We start from the raw sequence: 13,396 nt of genomic DNA, 5'->3' as shown, positions 1-13,396 counted from the left end.
TATTTCGGTCATTTGCGTTTTATATCCTTTATATATCGCTATAAAATGGGTAGGTTTAGGTTTGGGGTAGGTTAAGGGGTCTAAAAATCTAAATCGCTTATTGATAAAATGATAAAAATGCATTGATATGAATATCTTAATGATATAAAAGATACGTAAATATTTTTACGTTTTTTAGCTAAAAATACGTAGCGATTTGTACGTTTTAAACGTTGAAATACGTCTAAATTGTACGTTTTAGCATTAATAAAAACGTACAGAAGTGTACGTTTTGTGCTTGTAAATGTTCGGTATTAATACCTACGTATAAACATGAGACCAGGCTGACAATTCTTTACTGCATTGTAGTTGAATTATTGCTTTTATTTTACATATTTGCATTTTTGTGATTTATGAGGACACAAATTTGTATAATGACATGGGTATGACATAGGTATTACAACAGGCATATTTCAAAAGGCTTATAAATCATTCAGAATTAGTTTTTTGGAAAATCTTGATGTTTTAGAGTTTCACCCTGTCATTGCTGTGTACTTTTTTTCTGCATTGTGTCAGATTTGTAGATTTTGTCGATTTCCCATTAATTTCCTATGGTCGGTCATTTTTGACCGAAGACCACAAGTGTGAATATTTTTTTATGACCACTTAGTCTGCTCGAATCATGCCCTCAATTTTTTTGTGTGTGTTCACATTCCAAATGCCATAAAAGTCACCAAGTTTCATACCGTTCCGATGAAGCTGTGATTTTGAAAAATTCAAAACAGAAAAATTTTCTGTCAAAAGTTACCGAAGAGCACCAGAGGGTTTTAAGGGGTAAAGTGGTACAGACCTAGGGTATGTTTATATGAGATGTACTCTGCATTTTTTAAAAAGCTTCACGTACAGATAACACAGTTGTCAAAATGATCCCCGTTCACATGGATCAATAAAAAAACAACTAAAACCACTGTATTATGCATGCCAGGCCAGTAGTTGGCGATGTCACTTTGTACAGAAACACTACGCACCTGTGTACATCCTATCCTACTTCTTCCTAATGAGCCTACTGCGTTTTAAATAATGGGAGGCACTTCTGGTTTGGGGAAGTTCCAAACAAAAAGACTGCAACAAATCATTTCAAATCATAAGATTGCGCTACAAATAATCCTTATCCATCATTTTGACTGAATGGGCTGTAAATTTTCATTCATTTTCTATTTTCATAAGTCAGGAGAATAACGTTACATTTAGTATATTAATGTGACGTGATAAAGCAACAATATCTATAGAATAGCTCTTTTCAGCCCGCTGCATTGTTTTCCTCCTGATTATATCCATGTTTCCTTTGTATTCCGCTGTAAGTAAATGAAAAAAGACAACATATACAGTGCATTTGTGGTCGATGATTTAAATCATGAATAATTCCCTGGAATGCACTAAGAATCTTTCATTTTTCAACCGAAATCCGTATGTCTTTTTCCAGGTTTGTTTTCACACAGATGTTGTAAAATGTACTTGTTGCGAAATATGGACATATATTATAGTGATATTTAGCACGTCCGTAATATTGCTGCAGATAGAAGGAGGATCTTTAGGAGTTATTCATGGTATGTCGAAAGAAATTTGTTAATGCTTTTACACTTTTAAATTTCTTTTTATGATTGCTGAAGGGTGAGTAAAATAATGTCACCTCATTGTACCAAGTTTTTGAAAATGCTTATTATTCTGTTCATAGAGCGAACCTTTTGCTGATTGTTTACAGTGCAAATAGAAGTTACTCCCATAATTTGGAAAAAGGTGAATAGACTGAACACGTAATACGCATAATCATGAAGTCGACATTTCACAAATTCGCGCTTTTGTATTTTACATGGAAACAATAACCGTATGGTTTTCAAAAACCTGCACTATGAAACCAGTTTTCAAATGTTTTCATTTTTAGGCCACCAAAATTCTGTGTAAATTAACAGTTTTCTATTTCTAGTTGAAAACGGTGTTGTGTAAATGCCCTCCTGGTTAAAGCAACTTGTGTTATGTTATGTTAGACAATGGTTTATCTAAAAGGTATTGTAAGATAAATATCTCTCACAACATGGAAATTGTGTCTCTATTGCTTTAAAAACCATGATGGAAAGTGTTTATGACACCCACTCGCCTACTAACATAATGCACAAAAGAGACACAACAAAGACACCTAAAGGCAAATATATCTTTGTAACTGACAAGATGGGCACAGATATAATCACAGCATGTTTCAATCTATACCTCTGTCATGACTAAGCGGTGAGAAGAGGTCATCACAGATTGACGCATTACAGCACATCAGTGTATCAGTGCACAGAGTAACAGAGGTGGCTGGGGTGTGAACGAGAGGCTACCTGCCGAGAAAAGAAGGAGAGCCGCGGTGGTTTGTTGCCACCGGTCAATTACAGCTCGGTTATGGAGCCATCTGTTAATCTTTCCTCCTCTTCCTCTGTTTTTCTTTCTCTCTCTCTGTGCTAACAGCCTTCACGCTGTCAAACCCTGAGCGTATCTGAGAGATGCTAGAGAATGATAACTGTCCGACACACGCCGCCTTTATCTTAAAGTAGTACAATAGGAGGGATCCAGAGTAGATAAGAGACAACTAGTGATAATACAGGGAAACTTCATGGTCCAGTGGTGTGAGCTCGGGAAGTGGGACTTTTAAAGAGCAACAGTGCCACCCTGTGGTCATGAAGGGTACTGCTGATAGAAGTTGGCAAGGCATGCTTAGTTTTTAATGCTCAACTTTGTCTCAAATGTTTCCTCAAAAATCTACCGAAACCGACGGTACTGTTTACCTACATCTGTTAAATTAATATGGATAGTAAAACTCAGAATATTAGATTTTGGAGAAATTTCAGTGTCTTTTGATTGCAGAATCTTGGTCAATCTGAGCACTGTTTGAGACATGGTTAAGAGCTCCTACCCAGAGTTAAAAAGAGAAGACACAATGCTGACATTAATCACCATAATTTACAATTGCAAAATACAAACCTTTTCAAATATGTTTCCCAAACACTAGTCCATTTGTCATTGGGCAGACAAACAGCTCAGATAATTTGGTAAGACATATATTGATCTGAATTATATTGTAATATATTGCAATGAATGAATAGACTGTTCAAGGATAAACACAACACATATACCATGTCAACCCCTGCATGCCCTTTTCATATTTTATGACTTTATCATGCTCAAAACAGGTGAACATGTACATGTAGCCTACAGAACACACGCACATGATGTATCCGACAGCTGTCTTATAGAGGTTCGTACGGACTCCTGATCTAATTTCTGTTTTGCACCCAAGCAATCGTGACTTCCAGCTGTGTGTTCCTGTCTCAATAAATCAGCACTGACAGGTTGCTAAAGCAATACCCAAGGCCCACTGCAGCCTACAGTGTATAACGTACACTTGAGTGAATTCCAACAAAATGTGTGTGTGGCACGGCCTCTGTATGTGTGTGTGTGTGTGTGTGTGTGTGTGTGGTCATGAGAGGTAGAGATCAGAGCGTGACCCTTTTCAAAGCTGCTTCAGTGCCTCGTAAGTGAGACCGTTTATGAGTGTTTAACACAGCCTATTACATCCCAGACCGAAATGACAACTGTACACATTCAACATGCAATCAAGTAGAGAGAGAGAGAGAGGCTGGAGAAACTGGGTGCTTTTGGCACCCAAGGGACTGGGTGTAAATTAATGTAAGCGAAAAATAAAAGACGGGGTGTCACAGTTATAATGAGACAGGTGGTTTCAGCAGCTGGAGAGAAAGAAGAAAGAATGATAGAAAGAAAGCGGCATATAGACAGAGAGAAAAAAGAGGAGACTGAGTAAATTAACAGAGGCCAGAAATACGCTGAGAAGCAATGGAGCAGGCAAATCGCAAAACATGCATGCATACTGTCACATTAAACAGCAGAATGCAAAACAACAGAACACAGAGAAAGGAAAATGTAATACAGTTGATGGAGTCAGGGTTATTACTGTGCACCAAAACAATAATAGTAACTAACATAAAACAATTACTGCTATGTAATCAGACAACAAACTAAAAACTGAAAACAGTGGCTAAAATAGTAACTTAAAATAAGTAGTAAGTCAGAATTAGTAGTGATGGATGAAAAGGGGGGGGAAAAGTTGTCTGTGGGGAAAAAAATTTTCTCACAAATATTGTACAATATTTACTATTTCAGGTTTGCTTGTAAAGGGCATTTCAATCATGACAACTCTCAGAAGATTTCTGCATATGCAGCATGAACCAATCAGCTTGTGCCAAGTCGTTTAACTCTCTGAATATCATCAGTTACATTAACAACCCATCAGCCTGCGCCATCTAGAGTTTCATGACTGAACTATATATTTATTTATTTATTTATTTTATTATTATTTATTTATTTGTTCCCCTTAAATTTTAAAGTTTGCTCTTATTGGTTCCCCAACTGATTCATTAACTCTAAATTTTAGCTGTAGGGCCTACGATAATTAACCTGTGATATCAAATTGCAAAGGCTGAAATTTAATCAAAATAAATATACATGCTATGTTTCAGAGTGAAGCATAGTACTGTTCTCTGCGGTTTTCCACCAAAATAAAAGTTTAATGGCTTAACATTTTAAAGTGAAAAAAGACATAAATATTAGTATGGTAATTGTACAGTTACTAACTACTGTAAAATATAATTATTATTATATTTTTCGTAAATACTCATTTGTTATTTTACAGTGAAATATTTTTTTATTATTTTTATTTAAGCAATAATAACATAAATGTATTAAAAATTGCAAAAGTTTTATCAGAAAAAAAAAATTGTGATTTGATTTTTCTTCGCCAAATCGTGCAGCCTTTAGACAAAGAATGTCCATAAGGTTTAATAAATTGCATTTGTGTGATCTTCATCTATACAGCTACAGTATGCCTTAAAAAGTAACAGGTTTTTACAGTTTAATTTGACATTACAAACCTTGTGCTAAAGGTCATGGCACTACAGGTGTCTTTTAAATTGAATGCTGATATTTTTTTACAAATATCCCGTTTTTAATAATCAGTTGTCTTGTACAAAATGCTAACAGGCTTGACTTTTTAACACTGTCCCCTACTGACAACATAACAAAATATTAGATAAGGCCGGAGGGGTCCGTTGATTGCTTCACTATCAATCAGACCCCAAAGGACAAGAACCCAGAGGTCACTGTCACACACACACACACTCATTATAGATGAGGTCTGGTTTTGTAGCTCAGGCTTATGTTTACGAATGCCTTGTGTTCAGTTCATTTGTATTGATTATCTAAAGACTGAACAGAACAGATCACCACCGGTCAGGTAAACGCAAAGGGCACGAGGGAGGGTTTGGCGTGAGACGACCTTCTGAAGGTCACAGACGATAAAGAAAAAGCATACAGGCTCAGTGACAGGTGTGCCGCACACCCAGGGGACTGGATGGCCCACTTGTCAGGTGTGGCTTTAGATGCACACACACACACACACACACACATACAGTATGCCCACAAACACAGACACACACACTCTCTCTGCGGGTGTTACGGTAGTGATGGGTGATAAAGACAGCCAAGAGGAGGAGAGGAGATGGAGTTAGAGCTCATAACTCTTCGCACGCTTCTTCAGCTGATACATCAAGCTCTGCACACGCAGACAGTAATGAGCCGTACCTGTGAAAGAATGAGTTAGGGTCACACTCACGCACACGCGCACACCTGTCACGAGCAATAGGGGAGCCCTCAAACAAAGACGAACTGTTTCTGGAGTAGGCAAACAGGCAGATGCTTATGCTAAAACACACTATACAGAGATGAGCCAACACACCGAGATGCAACAAAATGAGAACACTCCCAATGCATATTATCTACTTGCCTACTATTTTAGTAAGATAGTAGTATGCAGTATGTATACTGTGAACAGTGTGCCTACGCAAAATATGAGCACTGCACAGAATACTGTATCCCACAATGCACTCCACCTTCAATTTCCAATGTAACAAATTAAGGAATATCAACCACGATTTTGATGACTTATGTTATTGTTTTGCCAAACCTTAAGATATTTTTACACAAAATTGGATTATATATCACCATTCAAAAGTTTGGGGTCTTTTTTTTTTTTTGCTTGTTTTGTGTCTTCTGCTTACCAAGGCTGTATGTGATCAAAAATACAGTAAAAACAATAATATTGGGAAATATTATCACAAATGTCCTTCAGAAATCATTCCAATATGCTGATTTAGGGCTCAAGAAACATTTCTTATTATAAATGCTGAAAACAGTTGTGTTGCTTAAAATTGTTCTGAATTTTCAGGATTCTTTAATAAATAGAACTATAATAAAAAAAAAATCTGCATTTATTTGAAATATAATGGAGTAAGAATGTAAAAATGGTACCCAATGAAAAAATGTAAAAATCTTTTTTCTTTTTTTTCTGACTTTTTGAACAGTAATGTAAATGCAAATAATATTTTTACTACTGCAAATAGCACTGATATTAAAGTGGTGGTTCACTCGAAAATTTTATATTTTATCATAATCTATTCATCCTTCTGTCATACCAAACCCATACCACAAAAAAAATGTGTTGTGCAATGTTATGACTACTCAGTAAAAATGAATGGGGACCAGGACAGTCAAGCTCTAAAAAGAACAATAAAGCAACATAAAGGCACCTTAGAAGTAGTCTGCACAACTCACAAGCAATATTCCAAGTCCTTTGAGGTCATATGATGCTCTGTGAGGAACAGGCCAAAATATAAGTTGTTATTCACTGATGTTCCTCTCTGCAGTAGCTTTCAAATGTCATTAATGCTCACAAATATGGCATGTCAAGGAGAAGTGCGGAGCCCCTAAGGGAAAATTATGAGATAGGAGGACAAAATATATTCAAATGATTTTGCTTTTGCTCAAATGATTTGAAATGTTTATAGTAATGTACTACATTCTGTTGCACATACTATTTGTAAACAACAGTACATACAACAGTACATACTCTGTAAGAAATGCACTATATTCCATTCCAAACAAAGCTTGTAAGAATTTCAGAGCATAAGAGGCTCTTAAAAAACTCAAAGTCTGAGACAGATGTTATGTTAATGGGTTCTTTCCCTCTTGACAGAATAGGTAGCGCTGAAATGCCACGAGGCTAAATAAATGTATCACTTGACATAAAAGCAAGCAGGAACCCAACACGAAAGGCCTCAGGCATGTTTTACTGAAGTAACCTAACCAAAGTTACAAGATCGCTTCGTTTTTGAAGTTCTGCAAAGGGTTTTTTGCTCATGTGGGACATTTAGGGCAAGGTACCGTGGCTCAAGGCCTCATCTTGCACATTTTATACAAAAATCCTTCAATCAAACTAGGCTTCTCATGACTTTGCTCGTTTGCTCTAAGAGGGGGTGCGCACACACTCAGTTAATCATCCTTCTGGTGCAACAGGAGAGGAGGAGAGAGAAGCTAGGTCATTAGGGGAGGTTGTCATCTTAACGTGACACACACACTGCTTGGTATGCCGGCCACATGAGGGACAGTGCTTTTTTATTTAACACGAGCACACACACACACACACACACTCAGTGAGGGTCCACAGTAATTTGATCAAAAGCGACCTTCAACAGGCGATCCCAAAAGGTTAGGCCTCACACCAAATAAAGTCATATGAATAATCATGCTCGCTGTATCTGTGTAAATCAAGCTCAGTTCATTTTCTGTGAAGCCATATTTCAAAGACCATAAAATGAAGGCCTAATTTCCTGGCGAGTTATATATTTAAAAAGCAGATAAGAGTTTTACAGAGACGAGGAAGGGACAAGACAAGACGTGGAAGGAACGGAAAATGAGGAAGAGGAGAGATGAAGAAGAGACTAAAATGAGAAGATGCAGTGGAAGAGAGAATAAATAGGATACTGCAAAGGGAAGATCAGAAGAGATGAGATGAGGAAAAGTTTAGGAAGAGAAGAGCATAGACAAAACAAGATGAGGAAGAGAAAGACTGAAAGACACTAGATAAAATGCAACAAAAAAATGGGACAAGAAGTGAAGACAAAGGAGGGGTTGAAGAGAAGCAAAGAGAAGAGACAAGATGAAGAAGAACAAGGAAGAGACAAAATGAGATGAAAAGATAGACAGGAAGAGCAGATGCAGAGGAGGAGATGATACAAAGGTAAGATCAGAAGACAAGAACACGAAAAAGAAGAGATGAGGACCAGATGAGCATCAACAAAACTTGAGAAGAAAAAGGGTAAAGATGAGACAAAAGGTGTATGTAACAAAGTTCGTAGTCACGGGAAGAAGGAGGCAGGAACCGGCGAACATTTGAACAAAACTTTAATTATAAAATAAACACAAAATAGCAAAACTTACTATAAACACAAACAGAACCAAAACACAAAATAAAATCCAGGCCTGGTCCTCTCTCGTCTTTGAGAGAAAAGGAGACGGAAGGATGAGGAGAGACAGATACAAGAGAGGGGAGAGAGGAAAAGAAAAAAAATTGATCGGTCCGGTTACCGGACACACTGCCGCTCGGCCCTCCACCAGCTGGGTAAACTCTTCCGCGATGCCAGGCGGCGGCACTGGACAGCCCTCGGTGGACGGCCCGACACTCCGGTGACAGTCCGCCCCCCCGGCAACTCACTCCAGCCCGTTCCGGATCTCCTCCGTGGGACTCGAGACCGGTGAGTGGTGCAGGTGTCGCTCATTATCAATTACTCCACCGACCTTGCTCCGTTCCCACGGCTCTCGGCCACGCCCCCACTCGTCACAGTGTAGGAACGGGACGAGACAAGACAGAAGAAGGGATTGAGATGAGATGGGATGAGGAAAATGTTGAAGAGAAGGGATGACAAGAGATAGAGAAGAAAGGAAGAGATGAAATTAGATGAAAGGATGAGGAGGAGATGCAGAGGAAGAGATTATGGAAAAGGTGAAGGAATGAGACTAGACAGGATAAGATGGAAAGACAGGAAGAGGAAGAGAATCAAAGAGAAAAGATTAGACAAATGTCAAAGAGAAGAGACAACAAGAAAAGAAGAGAAAAAAGGAAGTGAAGAAAGATGTAATGAGATAAATGGATAAGACAAGATGCAGAGAAAGATGATGGAAGGGATAATAAGAAATGGAAGATCAGAGGAGACGAGGAAAAAATAGATTGAAATAAACTAGACAAAATTAGACGGGGATGGGACAAGACAACAAGAGAAGACAGAGGAAAAGATTAAGAAAAGAAATGAAAAACGGAAGGGAAGGTAACATTTCAAAGAGAAGGGATGATAAGAGAAAAAAGGAGGGGAGAAAGATGTAATGAGACAAGGATGAGAAAAGATGAGAAGATGCAGAAGAAGTGATGATGGAAGGGATGATACAAAATGAAAATTAAGACAAGAACAAGAAAATGAGAAAGAGGAGAATATGAGATGAGGAAAAGAAAGAACTGAAAGAAAGTATCCAAAATGAAACAAAGGGATGGACAAGGCTAGAAGACTAAGGAGGAAGAGAACAGAACTAAAGAGAAGAGACGAGGTGAGACGAGACAAGCCATTCATTCTGAGTTCATTCCAGCCTTTATCTGCTAACAAAAGCTTGACCAAACAAAACTTTTGGACTCTAGGTCTTCTTACTTGTCTCATTTGATTTATTTTCTCCTATTCTCCTCCTTGTGGGAAAAGCATATGAATCATCTTTTAACTGAACCAGAAGAGAGGAACAAATGTTCAAAAGCATTTGGGAGAGAAAAAAATGAAAGAAAGGCACGACCTTGAATGCGTTAGTCTATTTCTCAAAAGACGTGTGTTGACCTTGTTTTGACAGGAGTCACTGCGTTTTAATTTCAGGGCTTTAGAAGTATGGATTTTGTTTTATGCCTTTTTAATGGAAGCCTCGCCTTCTATTTTAGACCCCGTCCCGTTGACCTTTCTTCCTCCTTCGCTCTCTTCTTCCGTGATCTTCCTCCATCACCCTCCCTCCCCTTTCCCTGCTCTGTAATTTCAGATGGAGTTTGTGGAGGCAATAAATGTAATTAGTATCGTATTTCAGATGGACTAGACAGCGAGGGAGGGAGATATTATGAGAGAGACCCTCCCTTTCCCTCTTTCTTGTTCTGAGCGCGCTCTGTCTCTCTCCCTCTCTTTCTCTCCATTGTTGTGCCAGTGTCCCCTCTGTCCTGTCCTCTTAGCGGTGTCACCGTAGTGCTGGCTTGACTCTGTCTCTCTCCATTTATCCGCTCGGTTCTCCTTGCTCCACACTGGATGGACTCAGAAAGGTCACGCAGACGAGAGTAGCTTATTTACCAGAGAGCCGGTCACTCCCTGGACTGCAGTAGAGGCGGGCAGACAAGCAGGAGCAGATGAGAAATGTGTCATACACCAGACCCACTCAGAGGCTGTGATGGGAATGCATTCAGACCACATAAACACACACATAAGGGATCAACGAAAACTCATACACACACATTCATGCACACAGGCAGGCAGCCAGTTCTAACATTAATGGACAGCCCTGAAAGGACTGCATCTGTGACCTATAAACAACCTTGCACGTAAGGTTAAATGCAGAGAACAGTCTTGCTGTAGATCTCAGAGAGGAGAGATGAGTGCACATGAGAAGAGAAATCAAAATTGCTTTGACTCCATTTTCTTAAAAAAGAGAGAGAGAGAGACAGAAGAAGAAGGGGGGGGGGGCAATTTTGGGAGGACTTTTTTAAACAAATGCTGGGTTGAGCCTTATGGGTCATTTTTTGTGGGGTTATTTTTTCAGTGTTTGGGTAGTTTTTGTGTTACCCGGGTCCTGGGTAAAATGTAACAACCCAATGTTTGGGTAGTTTTTTAGTGTTACCCAGCTCCTGGGTCAGACATGACATAACTTAATGTTTGGGTAGTTTTTGTGTTACTCAGATCCTGGGTCAGACGTAACCCAGCGGTGAGTTTTTTCTCATGGGGATTTTTCGTACTCTTCAGGACAGAGCAGTGCTATGCGCCATTGAATTGATGCATTTCTTCAGCAAAATAAAGGTTTGTGTAAATTTTATTTTATCTATAACATTGTTACTGTGCTGTATATCGTTCATTTTTATGCAGCGCAACATAGAGGCACACGGTGTGAATTACCTAACGATTGTTGCTCACGTCAGTCTTATCGTGTGATGGAAAAGGGTGCTTTGCATAAAATAAACTATTTTATTCATAAAGATACAGAATACAAATACTTTGGATGTTACCAGCCCAACTCAAATTGGGTAGTTTTTAACCCAGTGTTTTAGAGTGTATAAGCACCTTCAACCACCATCAGAAATATCTCTTCTTCAAGATGGACGCATGTGTATTAAGTAAGTAAATAGTGCCAATTTTGATTTCATGTTGAGTTTAACAAATCAATGACCTCTTCCATTGTTTTCCAACAGGATAATTGAGTTTAAACTCCAGATTGTTCCAAGTCAATCTCCATTCATTCTTTTAAGCCTGTTTGCTCTGTCCCACTCCCTGTTCTCATCAGTCTCCCAAAACGAACTTGACATAAAATACCATCTGCCATCTCAATATCCTCTTTAGCAAATCAAACGAACCTTGGTCATTTCTTGATACTTACAGGCAACTTTTGAAATGCTATTTAAGAATAAATTTAACCCCCATGCCACCACAGATATAATCAGAGACAGCTCTTTCTCTCTTGTTGGGAATCTGTGACAGGAAGAGAGTACAAATGAATTTCCTGCCTGTTAATACATTGCAGGGTGGTATTAGTAACTGTACCCCAGAGGTGGTCTCCTAATTAACTCCTGCCAAGTGACACTTCCTACAAGTCTCCCCTGGATTACAGAGTCGACCTTTGATCCACATTTTAATTTCCCATGGAAGGAGAGGCTAACAAAAAAAAAGTCAGAACGGAAAGGGGAAAAAACATGATGTCTATTTTTAATAAATGAGAAAATTACTTGGACACTGTGGGGAATGGCTATTTAGCGAGACACAAACAAACATCACACAGGCTGATGAAATATGTCATAAAATAAAAGTTTAAGAAGTAAAATGTCAGCACTGTGTAAACACACTATAAAGGTGAGTATATGTTAACAAAAACACAGGCTCGTTTCATTGAGGTGATGGAAAGGAGACACAAACTGTAGCAATAAATGTATTAGCAGCAGTGGACAAATGTTTAACATGGCCATTTTTTTTAATCCTTCCTATTTCCACCATCTCTATTCTCGGTTCAAATACGAGTAAAATCACTACAGATAATACACTCATCCGTCAGAGTACCAGAATGTATTTCTCTTTTTCTTTTGTCTGTCCTCTCACCACTGCACAGATCTGAAATGACAGGGTGGACCAGAGCGATGAAGCAGACACGCTCTCTTTAGCCCGGTGAGGTGGTTTCACCTGAGGTCCAATTCTGAGGGGGTCATGCCAACTGCCATTCAGACAGTCTACGTTGCCACCTGCTGGAGATATGTATTTTTATCCCAAAAATCTCAAATTAAATGTTCTTTTAATGCTTCTTTAATTGTACTAATCATAGCATCAGCATGCTGATAGAGACACACTATACATAGTCATTAAAAAATAAACTGGTGGCTTTTGATATGGCTGTATATCAGCACGGCTGTGATTCGGCCGTAGATAATCACAGCATGCTGATATACAGCCGTATTGCACTGCTACGAGTGTGATAATGCAGTTATACAACAGTTTGATGGCATGAGTGTGTAAATACATAAGAAAAAAACAGTGTCTTTAAACAACCTCTTTTGTGTGGAACTTCCTTCCTTCACTGATACAAATCTCAGTTTAACAGCTGAGCCCAAGCCTCCATTACTAATTTGAAAACGTCACTTTAGAACTAGTAACGATGGGACATTGAGTTACTTCATTAAAAGTTTATTGTATTACTGTATTAAAAGCTCACTGTATTATGTAGAAAAGAGTATTATGAGAGAGATTGACTGGGTGAGTGTGATTACCTGCATCTTATACAGCATTCATTCTTCAGCTCAAACTCATATTCACAATAAAACATTAGTTTGAATGTCTGCTGAGGAAAGCCATATCTTTGTTGTACTATCCTCTCATCTGTTATGGGTGATTTCCGATGACAGCGCTGCTCAGTGCATTTGTTGGCTACTTACAAGGTGTTGTTGAAAGTAAAACTAACTTCCTTGTTTACATCAAGTTTTAGTCTCTTTCAACATAAAAATCATTACTGCTGACTCACTCATAAAATCTCTTATCACCATCTAATGGCAGAACAATGTAACTAAAATTGATCATACTAAATATTATTGTTAAATACTACTATTATTTATATCAAATATTATTTATTGAATAATAATATTTATTAAACAACAACAACCGCCATCATAAAAGTTGCTAGGCAATTCAGTCAAAAGTACAAAGGCAGC

This window comes from Sinocyclocheilus rhinocerous, unplaced genomic scaffold (assembly GCF_001515625.1).
Source record: "Sinocyclocheilus rhinocerous isolate Xijiao unplaced genomic scaffold, SAMN03320098_v1.1 scaffold2306, whole genome shotgun sequence".
Lineage (NCBI taxonomy): Eukaryota > Metazoa > Chordata > Actinopteri > Cypriniformes > Cyprinidae > Sinocyclocheilus > Sinocyclocheilus rhinocerous.
The sequence above is the reverse complement of the archived record's forward strand: the minus strand, read 5'-3'. Positions refer to the sequence as shown.